The following is a 25393-nucleotide window of genomic DNA, read 5'->3' as shown; positions in this document are numbered from 1 at the left end:
AAGTCATAGATCACGTGATGAAGTTAAGGCTCTCAATACATCAACATAAGAGCAACTTCGTACCGTCTCAATCCACAGTGTTCCTGGAGATCAAACTAAACTCTGTGAGCATGCTTGCCTCACTGTCAGAAGACAGGATTTGGTCTTTGGAGGCCACACTCTTCCTATTCAGAGAGGACACTCTCCTACAGGTCAAAATATATCAAAGGTTCTTGGGGCTGATGGCAGCCGTCTCAAGAATCCTACCACTAGGGCTGCTGAGAATGCACCCACTTCAAGCCTGGGTAAATACGTTCAAGGTGCACCCGGTCCGAGATCGGTACCGGCTGGTGTGAGTGTCCAGACAATGCTGGAAGACACTGGAGTGGTGGCTCTGTCCCGGCAATCTGCACCTCGGCTTTCCCCTCGGATCCCCTCACAGAAGGGAAGTGGTCACTACAGATACCTCCAGCCTCGGCTGGGGAGCAGTCTGGAATGGAAGAGGAATAAGAGGTCAGTGGAAGGGACATTGGCAGCAAGCGCACATAAATGCCCAAGAGCTGCAAGCAGTGAACCTGGCGTTATCTCATTTTCGCCAGTAGTTAGTGCATAAACATGTGCTGGTCCGGATGGACAATACTACAGTGGTAGCCTACATAAACCATCAAGGCAGCCTGCGCTCACCGGACCTTCACCGCGCAGCGCACAGACTCCTGTCCTGGACGCACAGAAACTTGCACTCCATCAGGACGGTTCACCTCCCCGGTGTGGACAACAAGGCAGCAGACCTCCTGTCCAGAAGAGCTCCAGACAGCTCGGAATGGAGACTGCATCCTCAAATGGTGAAACAGATTTGGGACAGGTTTCATACTGCACGAGTATTGCCCCCTATGGTTCTCCATGGAGAGAGACGGGGGCCCTCTGGGCGTAGACACGAGCTAATCCCTGGCCACAGGGGCTCTTGTATGTGTTCCCTCCGCTACCATTATTACCCCTGACACTAGAGAGGATCAGGGTGGAGAAAGCGCAGGTTTTGCTGGTTGCACCCAGATGGCTGAGACGCCCCTGGTTTGCTCTCCTCTCTGACATTTTGTTGGGTCAGCCATGGCAGCTCCCGCTGCACAAGACCTCCTGAGTCAAGCGGAGGGGTTTTTATGTCACCCGAACCCAGCCCAGCTCCAACTCTGGGTCTGACCATTGAACGGAGCCGTCTATTCAGACAAGGTTTGCCAGATGCAGTAGTAGAAACACTACAGTTTGCTAGGGCGCCGAGCACTAGATCCCAGTACTCATACAAATGAAAAGTTTTCCAAGGCTGGTGCCTTGCCAAAGGATCCTGTGACCTGCCCTATTGAGACGATATTAACCTTCCTACAACACCTGTTTGATGCAGGAAAATCAGCGTCCACTTTGAAGCAGAACTATGTCTTGTTTCCTTGAAGGTGGCGTTTTTAACAGCTATTAAGTCTGCCAGACAAGTACGTGAGCTTCATGCGCTGTCCATCGATGACACATGTATGGCTTTCACTGGAAATGACTCATGGGTAACATTAAGAACAAATCCAGCCTTTTTGCCAAAGGTGGTATCTTCATTCCATAATAACCATCCAGTGGTTTTGAAAACTTTCTGACCTCCCCTGCATGAGTCAAAGGAGGACCGTAAACAGCACATGCTTTACCCAGTTTGGCTCTACGCTGTTGCCTGGAGAGGACGGCGTCCTGGAGACAGTCCAACCAGCTGTTTGTCGGCTATGGGTCCCGCTCTAGAAGTCAGGCCCTATTGATGCAACGTCTAGCACACTGTGTGGCAGATGCGATACGCTTGGCGTATGAACAGATGGACTCCCCCTTACAGAGGGACATTACGACCCATTCTACCAGGGGCCAGGCAACTTCATGGGCTTTCCTTTATGGTGCCTCCTTAGATGAGCTGTGCAATGCTGCTACATGGACAGATAGTCAGACATTTGCGTGTTTTTACCGCCTTGATGTTGCAAACCGAGCGAGACCCTCTCTGGGCTCTATGGTGTTGCAGACGGCATGCCCTTAGGCGTCATGAGGGCTCTGAGGCTATCGCCGTGAGGCTGTACTGTCGGTAATCTGGCAGCTTTGGTACAGCTTCCCATCCAGTAATCGTTGTCATTCCATCAAAAGGGAATGTTATTACCATAACCCTGGTTCCCTGAAAGGGAATGACAACCATTACCCTTTGAGGTCGTATCGCCAGCTGACCTCTGTTTTAAAAAAAAAATGGCGATATGCTACTGTGAACATCCCTCTTCAGCAGGAGGTGGGAGGGACTTCCCCCTTGCAGCAGGGCCCTGATAGGGCAGCTTTTTTATATATGCTCAATGATTGGCGGTCAGAGAGGACTCTTCCCATTCTGTAATGGTTGTCATTCTCTTTCAGGGAACCAGGGTTATGGAAATAACCTAACTTTTCCTATGTTCCAAAGGACTAAGTCCAGCAGTTGTTCTCATTGAGATTTAACAAGCTAACCAAACTTGGTTTGTTTACCAAATGGACAGAGACTTGGTACGGTTAGTTTCCCAAGCAGATTGTTGTTTACAGTTCACACCAAATGTACTGCCCCATACCGAGTGTGGACCAAACCCTCTCACCAGACCCAGTGTGAAGTCACCTAAACAGACTTACCAAAAAATAAAATAAGATAAGGGTTTTTCAGAAAGCCTCAGGCTCATTCTATTACCAACATTAATACTGAGAAACTGTAGTGGATTTGTGATGTGGTAGGATTGTGATTTATACCTTTCAAAGCTTGATAGAGAAAAGCATAGATCACTATTTCACAATTACTTTCTTGCTAACAACCTTTAAAAAGAAACTTCATAGACTAGGACCACAATTACAGTCGCCTAATGCCCTAGAAAGCAAGTGCCTCATATAAATTAAAATCCCTTTAAATTCATGCCACTTCAAACATATGATTCTTTAAAATATTGCTACATATATTTAGAGCTTCTAGTTTTCGGGTTTTATTTTTGATCATGTGATGTCCCTTTAAACATATTTGGAGCTGATTCATTTTCTTAATCAAACAAATTACCAAAGTAAGTTATTTCTTTTTACCCTCATATCTTGATTGAGTTCACAAACGAGGTGCATTGATCTCACTTGATTTTATTTGAACCTGCATTTCATTCTGGCTCTAACCGCCAAATTCAGCTTATGAATTTCCACTGTGTTAGTTTCTAGTAATGCGTCGCTAATTTAAACAATCTGGTATTCAGATGAGGCTTAACAGCTATTAATTAAGGTTTAAAGGGAGGGAGAGAGATGGAAAATAAAACCTTAAAACCAGAAGCCCTACATATATTATACAAAAGGAAATGTAACATGATTGTTACCTGTACCTTTAACAACAGTGTTATTTCTGTTATTGTATTTTAAAATGCTGTAATATTTCTATAGTAATGTAGAAGCTGAACCAGTTATTTCAAGTTGATTGTAATGACCTCAAAGGTTCAGCTAATCTCTTGAGATCTGCACAGTTGATTCCAGGAAAGGATTTTACACACTGACAGTAATGCTATGCAACACTGTTCTGTTGTGTTTCCTTGTTAGGCTCCCCTGATGTACATCCTGAGTACAGACAATAGAAACAAGCAAAGCATGGCTCCTTTTCCCATGCTGTGTTGGCCATTGTTCCCTATACAGACTTAACACCTGCACTTTTAATCAGATGTCTTCACACTTTTTTGGTACAAACATACCACACCGTTTTGTTGCAGAATGTTGTATATTCCTATATTTGATTTGAGATGGTATGCGTTAGCAATTAAAAAAAAAGAAAATTAAATTATGACATTCATCCCCTGTCATACCTGATAACTTGAAATTAGAGCAACATGGATTAAAACAGACACAGAAATAGACAGGCAATACAAATGATCTAGTTATGTGTTTTTAATATCATTTTTGGATTTCCAATAAAGAAACACCTAACACAGCTCACCAGATTTTGGCCCCTTCATTACTTCTGACCCCTTGACCCGATCAGACTGAAAACGTGCATTTGGATTTTTTACCTTTCAATACAATTACATCAGTTAAATAATGATGTAGTTCCATCAACACGATTTCAGTTTAAATCACCGCCGGGATAAATCCGTGGGGATTATTCTCTATTGACAGTAATTAAAGAATGTATTATTTATTTATTTTATTTTCAAGTTGTATGCAGGAAATATTTAGGAAACCCTTGCAAATTACACTTTAAATTGTTTGATTACCATTGCGTGTTCATTACATATCTTACAATAAATAGTTCCCTTTCCAAGTAGGGAATATTCACCATTACAAAATGGGTGTTCCCCTTTAAGACACCCGAACCTGAAAACTTTATACCAAAGACACTCGTCAGAGGAGGGTGATGTAGTGCTGCTCTGCCCCCATGAGCATAAATCTACTACTCGCCCTGACATTATCGTCATTTTCCTTTTCAGCCTGATTAACATCAGAGAGTAGATAAGTATATCCTCCTCTATATTTTCATGCTCTTTTTTAGCATTTTTAAAAAGTGAGGAATTATTATTTTAAAATAGTTTTGTATTATTTCTAGCCAATTTGTTTATATTAAGAATATTGTTAATAATATCTATGTAATAATTGTTTTATTATTAAACTACAGTATTGTTTAGCATGTGTTTCGCTTTGCATTAGCGATCGGTTGTTTCATTTTTTTTTACAGGAAAGTAAGTATTGAAACCCAAGCAGCTACTGTGGATGTTCCTACTTTAGCAGCCCTTTGCTGTTTTAGTGTAGCTATCCAACAGTATTATCACAAAGGCTTGTTTGCAAGCAGGCTATTTCTTGTCTTCGTTCCGATGACTAGAAATTAGCCAGTGGCTGACTTGCAGGTGGGCATCCCTGCTAACGTGCCACGAGCAGTAACTGCGTTTATCGCCCCTGATCTATAAGCTGTTGTAAACACAGCACTATTACCATGTCTGGGTTCCATACATGTGTCTCTTGCAAAGCTACACTGCCTGCAAGTGACAGACACGATAAATGCACAAACAGTGTGATAGACACCCTACAAAACGCCACGGAAGCTTCTACTTGTTCCCAGTATAGTTACAAGTGGGGCGTATTTCAGACGTGGTGTTTGGCTCGTGGTTTCAAACCCACGACATGCCCTATGGCAGGTTCACTGCAATTTTTACAGGGCCTTTTGATGAGGGGGGCCTTTTCTATTTGGCAGCCATTTTGGTGTGCCATGTAAAAATCGATTCAGTCTCCTCAGGAGCTTATTTCCTGGCGGGCAATTTTTGTAAGGCTCCTGGCAGGTTAGGCCACCAGTGAAGGATTTAGTTCCTCATTGGAAGTTAAATATAATGCTTAATGCACTGACAAAACTTTCATTTGGACCCATGCATTCAGCTGGGCTGAATTTTTTGTCTTTCAAGACAGCTTTCTTGCTTGCTAAGTGGGTGAGTGAAATGCAGACATTCTCTGTATCGAAAGTGTCTAAATTTTTAGAGGCCATATTAACCAGTTGGTGGAATTGGAGGCTTTCCATCCCTTCCCTTTCCAATCTGACAGTGCGACAGCTCCATACGCAACACAGACTTATGAACTGTCAATTCTGCCCCCTCCCGAGAAGCTCACCGACCATTCCACCAGGGTTTAGGTGACTCTTCGTGGGCTTTGTTTCAAGGTGCATCGATCCAGGACGTGCAGTGCAGCAGACTGTGCTTCCCTCCTATCCGTTAACCAGGTTCTATCGACTGAATGTCGTGGCTATTTCATGGAACCAGGGTTATGATAATAATCTAACATTTTGTGCTTTTGGAAAGATAAATAAGTTGGAGGAAATCAAATCTGTTTGCAACTTAGCAGCACATACCACAGATAATTATGTTCCGAACCACTGGTATTTTTCAACGCGTGAGGGCTTGTGGGGACATAATTGGAACATTTATCAATGAACACAACTTGCAAAACTTTAAAACTTTTCATGGGTAATTTCTTATGCGCCCAGATGGTAAATAAACAATAATCACAAAACTTCCATTAATAGCTGTATCCGACTAAAGTTGCTTCTGGAAGTGGGGATTAGAGGAGAAGGGGAATGAGGTTTATCTTAAAATTTCTTTAGAAAATATATCAACTGATGAAGAGAATATTCTTGATCACAGTTTTTGAAACCGTTTATTTAATTGAGCCAAAAGTAGTGTGCTGACTTTCTAGATGACATGTGTCTCTCTTTTTAGTTAACAAACAAAACCAAAAATATCACCTTCATGTAGCTGTGAATGTGAAGCAGAGATTTTTAACTTTCCATGTTTTTTTCCCCCCATATTTTATTACATTGTCACGGATTTTCACAAAGTTTTTTTTTTTAAAAAAATATATATCCAAAATCAAACAAATTTGTGCCCCTTCATTACTTTTGACCCCTTGACCCCTTTTTTTGCCTTGAACAACGCTATTCACCGAATTTGGTGAAAATTGGAGATGGTAGGCTGGTAAATTCAGTATTTTGGGGTGACTTGTTATGGAATGACCCTATATAACACGTCCACATTCTGGAAATAACAAAAGGGGTCAGACCAAATTGACTTACATGTCTTTGTGTACCCCCAGATTCCAACATTTGAACTTCTCTGGCAGTCAGGACTTGTCAAGAATCTTTGTGTGTCATTGGAAGCCACAATTCCCAAGCCAGCAAAACAAACAAAGCTATCACCTAAGAAGCCACTTGACTAGTGATTAAATGAGGGTGTCTGTTTTTAAAGGGTAGGCAGCTAGCACAGAATTCATCTCAACAGCGGTCACATTTTATTGAAGAGCACATAAAAGCTCTACTGGGCTGATGCCTGAACAACTTTTTTGACTGCAAGCTTAGTGTTATTTCTACCATATTTACTATTTGTTCCTTTTTTGAGAAGCATATTTTGCGTGTGTGTGTGAGTGTATGATGAATTGCACTCATCAGAAAAGGCCATTGTTAAATAGAGTTATTTTCCGACTTGATAAATCACCCTCTTAGATATTTATTTAATATTTTGTTTGTCAATGTTTATTAGATAGATATTTAGGTGGGAGGCTTAACTGGGCAATGGTGAAATGTTAGAAAGGCTTACTAACAATACAATGATGGTGTTTATTTAGGTATTAACAAACAAACAACAAAAAAAGCACTTCTAGTCTCAATTGTTTCCTTTGCGTACTTCAGCTTTTTGTATTTATTTTTGTTTATTTCACAACAGCACACAGGTCATGGTAGTTTCTCGGATATAAATATAACTAGACATGCATTTCCTCAATAGTTCTGGAAGCATCACGTGTTTGTTTTCCTCAAACCATTTCTTAAAAAAGAACAGTAAATTAACCTGGAACGCATGGAACTGCACAGATGCTTTGAGAACATCCTGAGAACAACATGCTTCATGCATGTTGAAGATTCACAGGCTTGGTTTACATGCATGTGGAAATCGACTCTACAGTCATGACCGTGTGATGTTGTCACGCAAATACATTGTGAAACAGCAAGAGGACGTCCTTTTGGCAGCATGACTTTAAAGGCAGAGTCAATTGCTTGTGGCTCACGAGGTTTCAGCAGTCAAGATTGCCTTCTTGTGACTTAATCTCACGTAATCTCCAACAGAAAGGCCTTACAAAACACACACACACAAACACACAAAATGTACATTTATGGACTACTTTAACACTGGAACCGCTGCGGTTATATTCATACCTACAACTGCCAATGGCAGTGCTTATCATGGTACATTTTAAACATCATCAGTATTAAAATGAAAGACAAACTATCGGATACAACCCAAAAGTTTTAATCAGACATCTGCACAGCCGAAACGTTGTATTTAAATGAATAATTAAACACAAAAGAGTTTATTTTCTAACTTACCACATATAAAGCACTACTTCAAAAAAATGAAAAACTATAGTAAAATAAACACAGCAGAGAATCCAGGTTGAGCTGCTATAGCCTGCAGCTTTGCAGTTTTCTGATTGAAATGTTTATACTGAAGCATTGTGGCTAGCTTCAAGATGAAATCTCTCCTGCTGCTTTTTTCCCCAGTGTACAAAATGAAGGAATTGATGGCTGCCAGGTCCAGTAGAGATAACAACAGGCTTGTACATAAAAAAAAAAAAGAATATTGTAGGTTCTATTCAAATTAAAAATCTGTATTGTAAAAGGCAGTTCTAGTGTTAATGAAATTTAACTCTTAGATATAAATTCTAAGTAGTAAAACCTTTACGTGTGTGTGTGTGTGTGTGTGTTTGTGTGTGTGTGTGTTGGAAAGTTAACCTGACAAACGGGTAGCTAATGCACGGCGCAATTCAGAATGTGCGCGACAACATGGATTGATTAATCTGCATTGGTACGGCCGATTTTTTTTTTCCTAAATCAGAACTCCATAGCAACGCATTTCCTGAAAAGTACAGCAAACAAGTTGTGAGGAAAACTGTCATGATTCGTGCATTTAAATGCCACCACAGTCGCTTCCCATAATTGTTTTCAGTGAGGCAAACAAGTGACCTGTAGAAAAACTTAAGAAAACATTTCTTCCTATGTTTTAATATTCTCCTAGGTAATAGTTATTAGAGAAATTTATAAGCATCAGCTTTACTGTAAAATTGGAACTAAGAGACTTGTTCAGGATATAAAGGAAAGTTTTTTTTTTTTTTTTATTAAGAAAAGTGATGACATTTCCAAAGAGCAGGATATTTTTAATCGAATTTCCTTCAGCCAACATGTTCTCAAAATGGGCCTAACAGAAAGAGGACACAATGGCAAAGAACTCCTTGCTGGCTCATGTTTTAATTTGAAGTGTACACACCCTTTCAAAGCCAAGACTGACTCAAAAGGGATTTTATTTTCTTATTTATTGTCTTTATATTTATTTTGTACATGTATATAAAGGGGAGAAAAGCATTTGTTTGTAGAAGGTGTTTGAAATGGGGCAGTTTTTTTTTTGGTGTGTTTGGAAAGTCCAGTGAAGGCTCTCTCCAGCCTGGACGATACAAAGCAGTTCTTTATGAAGAAACATGATTGTTGTGTTTTGTTTGAATCTTTTATTTTGGCCCTTGTGCCCTGTTTGTTTCTGTTTTTGTTAATAAAAGTGCACATCTAAGACTTTCACTGCAGCTTTCCTGACTCTGAATCATAGTCCTTACGCTATCCTACCACAGTATATTTTTCCTGTGTTTGAAAGTAAATTGGTAAGACTATGTTTGACTTCAGAGAGTTTAAGTTCTGGAGATCATATTGGATAATCACTGAGGGATGGTATTGCAGAACTATTTAAACACCTGGGAGATTTGTCACATTGAACTGGTGTCCAGTGTTATGTCAGATGATTCAAATCCTCATTAGATATCTGGATGTAATACAAACTGCAACTGCTGTTAAGGTGATGTGGCATGGTGCAGTTGAGGCCTGCCCCTGTAAATCGAATATTTGTGGTGGTGGTTTCTAAAGAAAACATGGTTTATTGCGTTAAAAGTAATTACATCACTTTTTGTAACAAAGTGTTTACTGGATGTGGTATGACTGGGAGGTTAGACTTCCCTCCCTGCCTAATTGAAATAGAATGTGCAGCAGGTGGCCAGGTATCAATTGAAAAACATTGGCCACCCACCTGCCTTTTAAAAAGGGTGTAGACAGCCAGCATTCAATTATATGTAAGATTACAAAACGTAATAATAAAAATTATGATGAAACTCAGACCAAACATGGTACAGACAACAACCAGACTGTGGCCTAAACCTAGAGAAACGACCATCCTATCTGTTGTTCTGTTGCATCCCAGATACATAGGGTTAAATTAAAACTGAAGGGCATAAAAATGATTGAATGTAACCTTGCTCATCATCTGAGCAACAGTGATTCTTTCACATTTTGTTTATTAGCAATACAGTGATGTGAAAATACAGTAATAAAATAAAAGGCATTTCATATACCTAGCACTACAATTACATTTCTTGGTTTATGAAGCTGGGGAACCTGATGTATTGAGCTAACCTTCAGTTATAAAACAATGAAGATAGATAAACACATAGTTTACGCATATTCAGCTTGAAAAACAAAACCATGTATATATCTAAACAAATACTTAAGGATACCAAAAGATTAGCCTGGAAGTCTTGTTTAAAATTTTAGGTTATCCTTTTAAAATTACACAAACCGTGAATTGTTCTGATTTACTTACATGTAAAACAGAGGGGTTTGGGATAGGATGATACACCTGTATGTCCAACACATTCTGTCCATTAAACTAAAATGCAGACTTTCTTGCATTTGTATATTTACATAATAATTTTTTCCCCCTTATTATGGCTGTGATGACTGTCAAAAAAATTATCATTAGGTAAAGATTATGCGCAGTGACTGTAACCATTGGAATGCCATGTTTAATTTAACGTGATTCCGTTAATGGCTGGTATATTCTTCAATTGTTTTATGCCACCTTTTATCAAGATCACTGGTTTATGTATTATGATATATTGCAATGAACCATGTTGGAAAACAGGTCAGCCATATAAATGTTGATATAAAAATTTTTTTTGTCAGAATTGGACTGGGACGCAGTGTACATTCTGGATTGGAAAGTCCATGTTTCCCTGAGACCGGAGCCCGCTTGTCAAGAGGGCGCTACACACCCAGCGATGAGTTCCACTAGATTCAGACCTCAGAGCCCAACCCACAGCTACTACTTCACAGGCTTCAGCATCAGGACTTTGGCAGGTTGAATAACAAAGTATTGGTCACAGATTTGTAATTAATTTCTGACGTGAAATTAAATGCACTATATTTGTGCAGGGTGGAGAGTGGATGAGTGGAGAGTTTATATCTTGTAATATAAACAGCAAATCTACAATTGAGACACTACTGCAAACAGACGGCTATAGGCTAGTCAGAGAGCTGTGATTGAAAACATACTGAAAGCTAATGTGATATTTAATTATTTACTGATAGGAGACTGACAAGGCCACCTGGGTAATTAAAAATGTATGTTGGTATGTGGGCACGGGGATGTCACAATTAGTTCACGTGCAGACTGTGCCGGGGCCAGATTAGCAAATGAGTCCTGGCACAGCTGTATTTAAGAGTCATGAATTTCTCACTTGGGGTTAGTGTGTTCAGAGGCGGAACAATAGACGTGAGTCGTGAGATCAAAATAACAATAGCTACTCGAGCTGGTTTTTACACCAGCACAATACTTGTGTTTTGGATTTGTTTAAATCCTTGTATTATTATTAAAAATTTTACACCAGCGCTTCACCTGTAGCACTGAGAGTGTGTTTTCTTCACCACTAGCTATCCTGGTGACAGAGATTGGGCTGGCCATGACAGGGTCTTGATCTGGTGGTCCACCATCCACACCTTGATTGACCTGTCTGTGTGGCATGGAGCATTGTCCTGCTGGAAAAACCAATCCTCAGAGTTGGGGAACATTGTCAGAGCAGAAGGAAGCAGTTTTCTTCCAGGACAACCTTGTACTTGGCTTGATTCATGCGCCCTTCACAAAGACAAATCTGCCCGATTCCAGCCTTGCTGAAGCACCCAAAGATGAGTCCAAAAACTATAAAATATATAAATGCCTTTTAGTCACTCTTACAGTCACAGCCTCTCATAGACTGGAAAATATTACTCTACTGTTTCGCAAATGGGTTTGAATGGGGCACCATTTAGTTGGGAGTTTTCCTTTGAGGCAAGAGTATATACAGATCTGCATTGAATCATAGCTACTGTGAATGACAAGAATGATTTGTAATTTCCTTTATGGATGTTTTTATAATGTGTGCAAGGACAACTGCATCAGATTGCCAGGCCTGTATTGTGAAACACAGACTCTTGACCTTTTTATGTATCTGGAGCAATTAAGCATCCTTTAATTGTAAGTCAAATAATTTTGCTAATTCTGTTCTGCATTGCTATATATATATATATATATATATATATATATATATATATATATATATATATATATATATATATATATATATATATTATATTCCCCATTAATTATTAATTAATTAAAAGTTTTTTCTCTTTTATCTTTCCTTTTGAACAGCATTGCTATAAAATTATGGCACTCAAGTGGAAACTTTTAGGTCAATACTATTTTGAATCTTTTAAAACCCCTAATATATTTGTTATACTATACAGTAAATATTACTTCTGCTGAACTAAAACAGATGTTTGTTTTTTTTCTAAGAGCTGAGCTATCTGTTGTGAAAGACTCAGTGTAAACATCTGACTAACCAAAAATAACATGACTTAGCTTTATACATTATGCAAGCATCGTGAATGTTTGGTGTACGTGATGCAGATCAACCCTGTATAGCACTGCCCTTGGGGGAGAGCAGTCAATGAATGTATTTGGGACTCTAACTATGACTGTCTTGTATAAATGACGAACAGCAATATTTTGTTACGAATGTGGGTGGCAACAGGCCGGCGTTTTGTGCCTCACTTATTCCAACACTGCTCGCCTACGCTATATCCCCTCCTGTAATGGAAAATGCTGCCTAGTTTATATTTGAAACATCTGTATCAAAGAAGTTTGTTGAGTGTTGTTCAAAAGAAAGCATGCATATTTATAATATGCCTTCATACTTAGGATTCTTGAGAGATAATCAATCCATTTTCTTGACAGAATGACAGGACACACATGTGTTGTTATTTTTGCTTAGATTTGTAAATACAGCTGTGAGTGTTAATGGCCAGAGGCAGTAGGAATCTGCCATCACAAGTTTTTAGCAGAAGTAAGGTCTGACTTATTGTTCTCTTCAGTCAGATATAATAGAATCAGGGAGTTGTGTGATGGCATGGGAGCTGCAGCCAGAAGCTCTGCCATTCGCAACACTGTAGCCCACTCTCCTGAGTTCCAGTCTGAGCTCCATTCTCAAGGATTTGTACTGTGCTGTCAGGGGAATTTGTCATGGTAATTGCGAGTTTCATTAAAGGGTAGCAAAACTGGTATTTAAGAATTCCAATGAATTTATATCTGCCATTACTGATTAAATAGTAAGCAGGGTAGTGGTTGTGCATAAACCTGCAACTGATCCAATCCTGCCATGTGAAATTGGTTGCAAGGCAGTGGTGTCTGAACTTCTGAGTTGGGGTAGCTCATTACTTAAGTTACACGTTATTGTAATAATATTACATTTGTCAATGATGAGGTAATATATTGCATTCGATTTTTGATGGGATAAATAATACTTATTAACAAATAAACAAGCTACTGGGAGTTCATTTGAGAGACTTAGTAGATCGGAGCGAAGAGAAGGATGTCACTAGAACATTACTGGTATCCTGTTCATGTTTTTAATTTATTTTGCTGTATATAGTTTTGTTTTGTTTTCCCCATTTTGGCTTCTGTTGTTCTACTTCTTGCCTCGGCAGTCCTTTTCATCTCTGGTCATATTGCTGCCCTTTTCAATCTGCAGCTTGCCACTGCTCTCACTCTGCTACTTATCCCCCCATCCAGACCATGCCCCCAGTGCATCAGCCACCAATCCCAAATATGCATGGCTTCCTGCTCTTGGTCCTTGGTTTCCTGCTCTCGACGTTGTAACAATTTACCCCTGATTTGTGAGAACAATGTTGTAATCGGGTCCCGCTTGTGCTGCAAGCCGAGCTCCTGATTGGTGGCAATTCACCCATCTCTGGCGTCCCTGAACACCTGCTGCGGTTGAACCTTTGGCTTTGGGTCACAAAACCTTCCAGAATATGATTACAGCAGACCTAGGGTTGTTACAGTATACAATGCAGTGAAAAAGTATTTGCCCCCTGTCTGATATTCTGCATTTTTGCATATTTTTGACACTGAATGTTATCAGATCTTCAACCAAAATCTAATATTAGATAAAAGGGACTCTGAGTGAACAAATAACACAAAATTCTGATACTTATTTAATTTATTTATAATAAAAAAAGTTATGCAACACCAAATGCCCCAGAGTGAAAAAGTAATTGCCCCCTTAGACTCAATAACTGGTTACGCCACATTTAGTAGCAATAACTGCAAACAAATGCTTATTGATCAGTCTCTCACAGCGCCGTGGAGGAATTTTGTCCCACTCGTTCATGCAGAACTGCTTCAACTCAGTGACATTTGTGGGTTTTTGAGCATAAACTACTCCTGTAGAATTCTATGATACAGAGCAGAATTCATGTTTCCTTCAATGATGGTCCAGGTCCTGATTCAGGAAAGCATCCCCAAATCATGACTCTACCACCACCATGCTTGACCGTTGGTATGAGGTTCTTACTGTGGAATGCAGTGTTTGGTTTTCGCCAGATATAACGGGCCCATATTGGCCAAAAAGTTCCACTTTTGACTCATCTGTCCATAGAACATTGTTCCAGAACTCTTGAGGATCATCCAGGTGCTTTTTGGCAAACTTGAGACGAGCATTCATGTTCTTCTTAGTGAGCAGTCGTTTCTGCCTTGCTACTCTGCCATGAATCCCATTTTAGCTCAGTGTATTTCTGATGGCGGAGTCATGAACACTGACCTTAGCCGAGGCGAGAGAGGCATGCAGATCCCTGGATGTTGTTCTAGGGTTCTTTGTGACTTCCTGGACGATTTTATGCCTTGCTCTTGGATAGATTTTGGCAGGACGGCCACTCCTGGGAATATTTACTACTGTCCCAAACTTTTGGACAATATGGCTCTTACTGTGGTTTGGTGGAACCCCAGAGCCTTAGAAATGGCTTTGTAACCCTTTCCAGCCTCCAAGATAAATAAACTGAACATGAATAGAAGTAGCCATTGAACACTTACAGTATTAAAAGAAGATTTTATAATATGTGCATAAAGACGTGTGAAGATGACAGTGTACACTTAGAGTGTGGGGGGGGTCTGACAATATTACAAATACGTTAGGCAAAATCCATGTCAATTGGTATAATTGGTATAATTTAATGATAATGCAATTAATAATAAATTAACCATGATTATAGCAGCAGTTTTTAAGTATTCTGTAAATATTTTGTCTAATAGTTCAAAAATGCAATGTGGTCAGGTCTTGTTTTCAATAAATATCAACAGGGACATTATATACAATCCACTGGAATACCATGTATGTATGTATGTATGCATGTATGTATGTATGTGTGTGTGTGTGTGTGTGTTTAACAGAGAGAGAGAATGCATACATTTCTCCAGCATATGTGGTTTTCAAAATCACGTCCATTTAAGTTTTAGCCAAAATTGTACTTTATATATCCATGCATCCCTTCCTGTGATGTCATTGGGCAGTGTGTTTAGGGCTTATGGTTATAAATTGTTAAAACAAGTGAAAAAAGCTCATTCATAACCACAAGTATATAAGTCTTAAATATTTCTATAAAAGCAAATATATCTAGGTAGTTTCTGTATTGTCAGTGTCACAGGCATGGTCTGTTAAATTTCTGTTTCAAGGTGAGTTATAGTCTTTCGTTAATTAAAACCCTTCTTCTCCAAGTGCAAATTAACTCCTGATCAATTATGACAATTAAAACAGATTTGCTTTTAAATTCCCACACAAACAAAATAAATAGTTGCAAGAAGCACTGCTCGTTAAGATATTAACATTACTTCGTAAATCAACATAATTTCGGAAATCACGTTAACATGATTATTTAATAACGAGACAGTCATAACGACCTCTTGAAAATGCCAAAAACAATGCTACATAATGATTTGTTGATTAACACTGGAGTTATGATTTACAAACTTTTGAAAATCCTGCCCTCAGCTTGCAAAGTATAGAATTGATAGTTAGGCAGTGCATTCTTGGCTGATTGACAGGAGATAGGAGAGAAGAGACACGGGAGCAGAGTGAAGCAATTCAAATGTGTTTCTTTTTGAAAGAGCTGAGATAGGAGAAAAGGCTGGGGTTTTTATGGTTTTGGGTGTAACTGTTACATGATTTTCTACATGTAGGCTTGAAATGTGGTTGTAAAGCTGTTACACATATATGCTGTATGTTGCTGTGACTCTGTGCTCAGAAACAAAACATCTACACTGATGCCAGCTCAGACATGCCAGGGGAGTGCTCAGAGAAACATCTGCTGTGACACCATGGCTGAGATAATAACATCTACTTTGAAGCCAATGAAGAGACGTTACTCGTTGCTGTATTCAAAACTATATTATTCTCTGCTCTGCTGTTTCCACAATAAAGACGTTGTTAGTTTTGACAATCATTGTCCGGCATTTTATTTTAAGGAATGTAAACCTTACATTGGCCCTATGATTTAAAGGTTTCACCAAACAAAGCCACATTCCAAGTATTGGCCTTATGCCATCAAATCAGGTTTTAATTTGTACCTAGTGGGTGGGCAAGTGGCTTTTATGTTTTCGACAGCGATTTAATTGAAAGGAAAAGTTTTTTGTTTGTTTAGCATTTATTAGCTAAATTATCCCTTTTAATTAAACAATACACAATACAATGCCACATCATTACATTTATTTGTAACACAATATATTTTGTTCTGTTTTATTTGAACCAGTCGCCTTGATAATCACATTGTGATACAGAGATGTACTCTCTATAAGCTCTTATTTTTCAATGTGTTGGCTTTTGAAATGGAATGCCTTAATTTACTTAACTATACAAGCAACATTTAATTACTACAAAACATCTTACATAAACCTCTTCTTTTAAAAATCTGGGGGTCATTTTTATATTTATACATTACAGTAGCAGTGAATTCATATATGATGTCAATTATGCCAGCAGATGTTACACTTCCCAAAAAAAAAGTTGAATCATTTATCTTGAAAAATGAAAAAAAAGTAATAAATTAAAGCAATCATTTACACATAGAAACCAATAAGAAATGGCTAGACATACAGTAAGTTTCAGCCTTGCTGCTTGATTGGAATTAGCTTTCTAGAGTTTTGCACAGTGATTCACTGGACATGATCGAGGACTGTGAGGAGGAAGAGACTGTGTAAATTGATAAAAGGCGGATTTGTGCTTTATAACTTTAAGATGAGTAAGGAGATTCCATTTGGATTCTCCAAGGCTGAGAAACAACCAATACTTCCCCCAAGGTGGATCTAGAGAGAAATGGGAAGATGAAAGTGTTAGATAGATTTGGCCGGGGGTCTCCCTTATCTCGTGGAGAACCTTCCTCACGGAAGATGAAGTCAGCGGTGACTGGGCTTCTAAGGTTGGGAGGTGAACTTCAATTATCCATAAAAAAGGACCCCTGGCAACCTGCAACTGCGCCTCCAAATATGAATTCTGAAATATGAGACTAATCTCACCTTTCAGTGGAGAGGGAAACCCCCCTTGGGAGGAAACCTCTGGTCCTGTCAGCGAGATGGTCCCAACTCTGGGCATACTAGCTATACTATGGTGAGCATGAGTTATGTCTTGGTATTGAATGCCTGCTAGTAAGTGCAATAGGAAGGGTACATGAGATGCGTTAAGCAGAATCCAGCAGCAGGCTTCGGAGAGTGAATCAAAAATCTTGTGGCTGCTGTGGCAGCCAAACGTTAACTGAGTAGCAAAATAGAATTGCCCCTTCCAACAAGTACAGAAGAGATGGCATAGGGAGGGTTGTACGGGCATAACTTTGGGTCTGAAATGCCAGGATCCTCGGCCAGATGATTTAATAAAATGATAACATCAGAAATGGTGATATAATGCAGAAAAAACTGGTCAGAGGAAATTAATGCTGCTGATTGACACGGCATGAGGGGCGGAGAGGTTGATGATAAGGTGCTTCTTGCCTGACATTTTCCTTGTGGCAACACCAATAGGATTGATTCGGAATTGATAGGAGAAGTTTGTGTGGGGTGGGGGGGTGCAAAGAAGGGGCCCTCCGTGAAGCCTTTTGCAATCTCTGAAGCTATGAGGGAGTCAATGATTTCTGGTTCCTTTTGTGTAGATTATAGATTTTTACAACGAAAGGAGGACGATGGAATGTATTTTAGTCCAGTAGAGAATCCATTGGAAAGTCCAGAGATGAGGTAGGAAATTAATTTGTGACTAGGGTAACTTTTTAGCCTCTTGGACGAGACAGGGATGTTGATGGGAGTGGAGGTGATGAGGAGGAGTCATTTGGAGGAAAGCGGGCAGATGGAAAGGGAGTCCGTGTCACCTCAGAAGCTACTTATGTGCAGGAACCAGCATTGTCTAGCTACACAGAATGAAGCATTGAAATTATTACATACTTGAATCCCACCTGAGTATTTAATTGGGCGGTCCTTTATATCAGTGGATGTAAAAAAGTTAGCTTACAATGTTTCTGAATGTATCTATTTAATATTACTATTAACTGTAATTCAACACATTCAATGTCTCTTCAGAAGACCAACAAAGTGCAATATCCTATAATTGCTAGGAACTGTACTACTGGAGCTATTCTTAAATAAAGGGATCTTCACATAATAATCTTTATGTGGCAAAAATAAGTATTGTTGTTGTCTAATATGTCAACAACACTTCCACAGAGCTGTGCTCAGGAAAGAGATACCCCAATGAGTCTGTAACAGGGGAGCAATCTCTGGAAATAATATCTTTTAAATATTGTGTTATTTGGGCTTTTAAAAGGAACTTTGGCATTTGTCAAAGTATACGAGTCAGTACAAGAGATTTAAAAGGCTGTTCCTGACCTCTGTTTGCCAAAGCTACTTCTCTACTGCCCAATGTAGTCATTTGTAGGTGCATGCTTAGATGTATTCTTGTTGAGAAGGGTGTACCAGACCATAGTAATCGTTACCACAATCTCTAAGGCTCAAACTAATTGGAAACCTTTGTGTATAATTGGTTGCAAAAGTTACATTGTTTTCCTTCTGTTTCCTATTAACCCTATTAGTGGTAATAATTGGTATCCCAAGCTGCAAGTCTTGACATAAAACCTTGGCTTATTTCAAAGTGGTTTGCATTTCGCTCTTCTGATAAATTGTAGAACTGTTTCTTATATCAAAGTTTATGGGGCTTTTATCATTGTGTCTAAAACAGGACAACAGTAAATGTGACATTGCTCTGAAGTTGTTAAAGAAATTACTTAATCTCCACGCAGGGGTCAATCAGTCATCTATGAAAAAGTTTCATGACACAGAAAAGAAAGAGTTACAGTGGGATTAAGGAGTCCCTCTCCCATGCTAGAGAGCCCAGGGAATGCGCTGTTCCCAGTAAAGGGGGGTCCAAGATCCTAGCAAGCAAAGTATCTCAATTAGCACAAACCCTTTGCTGAGTTAATTGTGCTCCACAACTGCATGGCTGTAATTTTTTTGAGTTTGAGTTTTTATACCAATTTTCATTCATTTGTTCTCTCACAAATATAAATCTGGGTGTGATCCTACAGACCCATTATGTCATTATCTTCCAAACTTTCTCCTGAGAGTCATTAAAGTATAGAATTTGAAGTTGCAGATTTTCAATATTTTTTATTTGTTATACCTAATGATTAGTTTAATATAAATGAGGGCTGTCAATTAATCACAGTTAACTTCTCCCCTTAGCATACCGTAATACATTTCCTGCAGTACCATTTGTGCATGCCAAGATTGAATAAGTTATCATTTGAATATAAAATTTGTCACGAAACCGCATTATGTAGCAAAGCACTCAAACCGAAGAACTTGTGAATGGAACGGTTATTTTTTAAAAAACTTTATGATAGTTCTTTGGATAGAAACAGGGTTAATTGTATCTGCTATCAAAGTGAGTTTCACTGTAGCACCTGCGTGCTAAACATGCTTTCACTTCTCAAAATTTGTTTGTATAATTCAAATAAAATCTACAGTAGAGGTCAGCTATCATATAATGTACGTATCCAGGCTACAGTTGCATTGATCATTTCTTGGTGGCAACATTACACGGGGTGCAAATAACGGTATATTATTTAGCAAAGACAAAGGTTCTGTAATGTTACAAATGGTTAAAACATGTGAATAAATCTCATTCATAATCACAAGTAGAGAAAATGCTAAAATATTTGAATTATCTAGCTAGTCTATAAGAAATTAACTCTGGTCCTGTACACTCTCTCTCTGTATAATCGGCATCACAGCCGAGGTCTTTTAAATTTCTGTTTCAAGGTTTTATATACTCTGTCATAAAACTCTCCTTTTCCAAGTGCAAATTAACTCCTGATAAATTACGACAATTAACACAGCTTTCCTTTTAAATTCCCACGCAAACAAAAGGAAAGTTGCAAGTAGCACTGCTCGTTAAGACATTAACATTATTTCGTAAATATAAACAGAATTTTGGAAATCACATGATTATTTAATAACAAAATAGGAATAATGACCAAAAATCAATGCCAAAATCAATGCTACATATCAATTTGTTGATTAACACAAGTTGTCATTGACAACCTTTTGAAAATCCTGCCCCATGTTTCTCCAAGTAGTGGTAAACAATATTGCCATGAGGATCTGTATAAAAATTGCCACGTCAAGAAAGGCTACTAAATTTAAACACAAAAGACATATTACTTTATACTGCTTCCAAGTCTGATTATTCATGAAAAAAGTAAACTTGGATACAATCGAGAACTTTCTCCTGGAGTTTCAAGTTTGCTCTCATTACAGAATACCAAATATAATTAATGACAGTGTGGATATGGTAGCAGTGGCATTTTTATTAACTACTGTATTTCTGATACATGTCCTGGGTCGACATTAAAACAATTCCATACGCAGATTTAATGCATTTTTGGATTAATTGCCAGATGGATATGTGAACAAGACTATAAAAAATAAAAAAACAGAATGTAAAAAAGTAGATTTGTGTTGTAAAAAAACCCACAGAAAAGAACCAGATGTAGAAGTGCCAGATGAAGGGGTATTTAATGTTTTCTAATGAGCTACATTTCTCTGGGATTGTTTTTCAAATTTGTTTTTTAATTAATTACCAAGCCTCACCGCTGTTTAATCTAAAAAGTTAGTTATACAATAGCCTATGGGCTCATTGGTCAAGCAATGTAAAAATTCATTGTTCTTGTAGCATCAGTTCATAAATGTGATATAGCCTGTGTAAGTTCGATTTCACTGAGATGAACAATTCAACTGGTGACATTACAGACCGTTCCAGGGACCAAACCGATTATAAGCAACAGTGAAAATCCCTACCACTTGGCATTGGTATCCATTTTTAACAACCAACATTCCAGCTCAATGATTCAGCAGGCACTTCCTTAAGTTCTTGTCACTGCCCCTGAGGTAAAATCTACCTTACCTCACAGAACTGATTTATTGCTATGGCAACACTCTTTCAGTGCTTGTTCAGTAAAAAGCTTGAACGTGGCTGCTGGTTTTTGTATGCGAGAAAATTCTTGTTGAGCAAGATACACTGGTTTCCACTCCCCCTGGCATTTTAATAATGTCCAGTTTCACAGACGGGATAGAAATAAATGTTGGAATAGGTCTAGTCCTGGACTTTAATGGAGAAAAATGTGATTTCATAAACATCACCATAGTTTTGGATAAAGTCTGGGACCAAGGTAGTAGGCTACTGGATTAAAATATATTCTGTGATCAAAGCACAGAGCAACCTTGTTTAAAGTTGATTAAACCAATGGTTTACAGCTGGTACTTATTCTAAGTTGCTACACAAACCTGTCATGGACAATATTTGTAAATCAAAAAACAATTATTGAAGATGAAGGTGGGGGATGACTCTAAGGCGTACCTGGTCGCATTTGAGCGGCTAGCCACCACTGCATCATGGCCGCAGGAGTTCTCGGTGAGCCAGCTGGGACCCTGCCTGATCAGGGAGGGTCAGGCAGCATACCAGGCATTTAGCGACGCAGTCACCACCAGTTATGACCTGGTGAAGCTGGCCATCCTCTGTCACCTTAACATCATCGCAGAGACTCACCGGGTATGGGTCAGGGAGTACCAAAGGTCCCTGGATACATGCCTCAGGGTGGTAGCGGAAAGGTTGTGTCAACACATGGTACACTGGCTGACTCCAGCCAAGAGGACCAATCTGCAAATGGTGAAGGAAGTGGTAGTGGAGCAGTTTTGCCATGTGGTTGGCGCCGAAACCCAAGCCTGGATACGCACCACAACCCCATATCCTAGAATAATCCATGAAACTGGCAAAGGACTTTGAAGACTCCCTGGTTTCTGCCCGGACAGGGGTATTCATGGCTCCCAACCCCTGGACCAGCCGAGGACCTCCTCCTCTATCTTTCCCACCACCACTAGCACTGGGATCCAGACCTCTAAGACCGTCGACCCCAATGGGCCACCTTGCCTCCCCTTCAAGGTTGGCCTCCAGCTGGGGTAGAGGTGCTGCCCCTGCCCCGCTGCCATACCAGCAACGCGATAGATATCTATCCAGTGTGCCCTCTGTCCCCCCAACTTGTTTTAGGTGCAACCAACAGGGACACCTGGCCAGGTCATGCCCTGCTGCAATGGAGTGTGATGTGGCTGTATGTAATTGGGCACCTGAAATAGGTAAGCAAGGGAAAAATGGTTGGGAGGGGCCTTGCATTGTTAATGTGGTTTTAGGTAATATGAATACACATGCATTAGTGGACACAGGGTGTGAGCAGACCTTAATTAAGACTGTTCTACTAGGTGGTCAGGTCAGGTGGCTATCTCCAGTATCCATGGATACACACCTCGGAGCTGATAAGGCAAAGGTATGGGTATTGGCTTGATTCTATTGGGTAGGACTTCATACTAATGTGTCAAAATATGTAGCCACATGCCCAGACTGCGCCTCGCCCCCTTGGTTCCACTGCCGATTATTTACACCCCATTTGAATGCATTACAGTGGACATAGTGGGCCCTTTGCTACCTTCTGCTTCCGGGTATACGCATATATTAGTGGTTGTAGATTATGCAGCTCGTTACCCGGAAGCAGTTCCATTGAGGTCCACTAGTGCAGCTGCGATAGCCACAAAATTAGTGCAGATTATGGCCAGAGTAGATCCCCAAGGAGATTTTAACTGATCATGGAACCAACTTTTTGTCTAATACACTGCAGCAAGTGTATAAAATATAAAAAATACGTCCCATCAAGACATCTGTTTATCATCTACAGATGGATGGTTTAGTGGAACGTTTTAATCAGACCTTAAAGCAGATCCTGAGATGTTTTGTAAATCAGGATCAGAAACATTGGGCATTGCTTCTTCCCTACCTCCTTTTTGCAGTGATAGAGGTGCCACAGAGTTAAACAGGATTCTTCCCCTTCGAGCTCTTGCACGGCCAACAGCCTCACGGCATCCTCGATTTCCTGAGAGAGGGGTGGGAGGAGCACAAAGACTCGTCCACAAATGTAGTGAAGCACGTGCTCCTACTAAGAGATTGTCTGGATTTGGTTGGTCATTTGGCCCAGGTCAACCTCATATCGGCTCAGCACCGGCAACAACAGCATTACAATAAAAAGGCACTAATGTGAACCTTTCGACCAGGAGGCAAGGTAATGCTGCTGCTTCCCTTCTCAGAAATCGAAATATGTGCTAAATGGCAGGGGCTACATGAAGTGATTCAGCTATAGGAAAAGTGAATTATGAAATTAGACAGCCGGATCGCTGTAAAGAACGTGAAATTTGTCATGTAAATGTGTTAAAGCCCTGGCAGGCAAAGGAAGTCTTTATTTGTAGCCCCTAAGTAGATGATGATTTAGGCCCCTGTCTACAGACCTCTAGCACCAAATTCATTTTGATGGGGGAACCATTGGTTCCAGATCAGCAACGAGAACAGTGCAAGCTTATTGAGGAGTTCAGCAATGTTTTTTATGACTTGCCCAGCAGAACTAACCTTGTTGAATATGACATTATCACTCCCTCAGGGTGTCACAATACGAGAGAGACCTTTCGGGATCCCGGAAAGTTGACGAAGTAGCGTTCGCAAATTGTTATGAGACATGCTCAAACTTGGGTGATTAAGCCTTCCAGGAGCAAGTGGTGCAGTCCAATTATGATAGTGGCCAAAAAGGATGGCACCAACCGACTTTCCGTAAGGTTGATTTCCATAAGGTAAGTACTATTGCCAAGTTCGATGTATACCCCATGCCTCGGGTCAACAAGCTTCTAGATAGACTGGGAAAGGCGAGGTTTACCTCTAATCTGGACCTGACAAAGGGATACTGGCAGATCAGTTCTAGAGAGAACACTGCATTTTCAACCCCTGAAGGGCTGTTTAATTTTAAAACCATACTGTTTGGGCTACATGGTGTGCCCACTGCCTTTCAGAGACTGATGGACCAGGTTTTGCGCCCACATCATGAATATGCAGCAGCGTATATTGATGACATGGTTATTTACAGCTCACCTGGCGAGGGCATTTGGCTAGGATTACAGCCATCCTTCAGCTTCTAAGGGTAGCCCGGTTAAAAGCTAACATGGGAAAATGCACATTTGCCAACAGAAACTCAATATTTGGGATTTTTAATGGGGAATGGAAGGATAAAGCCCGTTGTCACCAGAATCCAAGCTTTGGTAGATGCAGCGATACCCAAAACCAAGACTCAGGTGAGGTCACTACTGGGATTTGTCGGTTATTACCGCTGCTTTATCCCCGAGTACGCCACAGTGGTTAACCCTTTAGTCGACCTCACCAAAAAGAGTACACCAAATTTAATTAAATGCTCAGTAGATTGTCAGGGGGTGTTTGATACTATTAAGTGAAGACTCTGCCAGGCCCCCACTCTGATCTAACCTGCTTTCACCAAGAGATTCATCCTCCACATCGATGCGGTGGATGTGGGTTTGGATGTGATCTTGTCCCAAAAGGTTGACAGAGTAGATCTCCATTGACAGTCTGTAGAAAATCCTCTCCCGAGCTCTCTATATCTCACAACCCCTTGTGCGCAGCATGACAGAGGTCCCCATAGAGAATCAGTGGAGTTAAATATCTTTGATGCAAGTGTATCGATATAAACCAGTTTAAATGTGGACAGGTATATAGATACAGTATTGGTCTTGTGCTGGTGTTGAAAAGTGAGTTAGGACAGAAAGTATTATCGTATGGATATATTCTAACATGAAACTAATTTTGCCAGCATCGTTCCGATACAAGTCTGAGCAGGGTATAATATAGTGTTAAATATTTATATTTTTTAAACCTAATTGTAAAAGTATTCAAGTACAAAAGCATCCCAATAGCCAGTCAATATCTGTTGCTGTTGTCTGCTACAATAATTGGAACCACAATTTCTTCCTCTTCCTCAATAGTCTGGGTCACCCTGTTGTTTAAAAAAGTGTGCAGTACAGCTGTGGCAATGATAATAATACAGCACCTCCTAGGATGAAAGCGAAGTGTCTTTCGTAGGCACTGGAAGCAACTCTTCCACACTCCAAACATAAGTTCCACAAGGTTTCTTGCTCAAACGTGAGCTTGGTTGTTATGAAACTCCAGCTTACATAAAAAAGTGGTCTATGCATAGCAACTATCACCAAGTAAAGTGCCACCATGTTGTCCTCTTTCAAATTGGGCAAACAGG

The sequence above is a fragment of the Polyodon spathula genome, chromosome 6 (genome assembly GCF_017654505.1).
Source record: "Polyodon spathula isolate WHYD16114869_AA chromosome 6, ASM1765450v1, whole genome shotgun sequence".
NCBI classification, from domain to species: domain Eukaryota; kingdom Metazoa; phylum Chordata; class Actinopteri; order Acipenseriformes; family Polyodontidae; genus Polyodon; species Polyodon spathula.
This window is presented reverse-complemented; position numbering follows the sequence as displayed.